The sequence below is a fragment of the Nanorana parkeri genome, unplaced genomic scaffold (genome assembly GCF_000935625.1).
Source record: "Nanorana parkeri isolate BGI_ZX_2015 unplaced genomic scaffold, ASM93562v1 scaffold661, whole genome shotgun sequence".
Classification (NCBI taxonomy): Eukaryota; Metazoa; Chordata; class Amphibia; order Anura; family Dicroglossidae; genus Nanorana; species Nanorana parkeri.
This window is the reverse complement of record NW_017306929.1, coordinates 191,110-192,733: the sequence shown is the minus strand read 5'-3', so window position 1 is coordinate 192,733 and position 1,624 is coordinate 191,110. Positions and strand designations below refer to the sequence as shown.

General features: G+C 40.7%; 1 protein-coding gene across 1 annotated transcript in view; it reads left to right on the top strand.

The window, feature by feature from the left end:
- Nucleotides 1-1,624, top strand: part of FGD6 (FYVE, RhoGEF and PH domain containing 6) — a 93,149-nt gene that overhangs the window by 59,933 nt on the left and 31,592 nt on the right. The window lies entirely within an intron of this gene.

Genomic DNA, 1,624 nt, shown 5'->3' with positions numbered 1-1,624 from the left:
ACGGCAGCTCTAAATATCTCAAATGTTCCCTGCACTCTATCTAAAAATAAATTGTGCTGGAGTTGGGTTTTAAGGAAGACTTTTAGTTTGCCGGGTAGCCAGCATTTTTACAGCTTTGGCAGCCCCTGTATCCATGTCATTGCATGTTTCCTCTAAAACTGAAATACTTTACATGCAAACGATTCGATTAACTACACAGTTCAAAAACATATATGTGAACAGTTTTACCTGCACACCTACCAAACAGCACAAACCTTTCCTGGACCTCTCTGCAGACTATACTCCATTTAAGAAATACAGCCTGGTCTGGGACCCGCCCAAGCCTGTTATTAGACAGTGTAGGAGCAAAAAATCTATTGATGTGTTCATCCCACTGCTATCCCAACCTGTACAAATTTTCATAGATGGCATTGTACAAACCAAGAAAGCCAAGATTGGCTTAGAGTTCTGACCCTTCATATCCTAGTCGGAGTACAGAAAACTACAGTCGGCTATTATCAAGACAGATTCAGGTACCTTGTACTAGTTCTATCTAAAATGCATTAAATTACTTTTCTAGTAAATACATAACTGAATAAAATGGTGGGTTTTTATACCTCCATGAAGCTGAGCTTTAGAGAACCATGCCCATAATTTTGGGTAAAGGTCTACAGCACTAAGAATTGTGATGAAGTTTCAGTCAGCTTTTTGCTTGGTATGTGAGCAGACAGCTGCTATTACATCAGGAGGAAATCCAGGGCTGCTGAGGAAATGGAGTGCTTGTAAATATAGCAAAAGCCTTCATAATGCATTAAATCCCTGAGAGCAGCTGCTAAGGTGAAAGTCAACACCCATAGCTTAAACTGGTGCAGTCCAACTTCCCTTTTATAAATGGGGTATGGGGGTATAAATTTATTTTGGATCTGTGTAGTGGATCCAGCACAACTTTGACATGATAGTGCTTTCGTGGCAAGATACTTTCAGGATCAGCAAAACTACTTTATCATTGACTGACTGTTGTCTGAGTCTCCCACCATCTCGTCAAGAAGGCTCTACACTTATAGCTTTTTCTTATTCAGCTCACGGCCTGAATGAGAGCAAGGTGCCCAATTACCTATCCACGCTAAACACGTGGATGGCAGGATCTCGCTGCTGGTTATTGCATTTTGACAGCTGGTGCCTGTGGCAGTCGGAATACAGAACACCTAAACAATCAGCCAATCATCTGTAGTCACCATTTGGCTAACAAGTTTCCACCTTATTCCTTCAATTCTTCAATTGCAGTTTGTTGAACTGTGTGTTTCTGAAATTCTATCAGTGTGTGGCCAGCTTTACACTGTTCTCTGCATTTTTTTTTCATGTACCTGTCCTATTTTAGTCCAATCATGTCATTCCAATTTTCAATTTATTGTTACATTTTAAACCCATTTAATCTGCAAGGGTGTAAAGCTTACCATGCACTGTTCTATTTTTTCTTCGTTCAACCCGCGTGCATAACGAAAAAAATAGAACAGATTCAACCGCCAGCGCTTTACCAGCGCCAATCGAGGAATCCCCGCCATTTGCTTTGTGTTCTCTTAGGTCCTCCACCTACTGTTTCTGCATGTCAATGATTTTAGATTTTTAGATTTTCTACTGCTCCCCC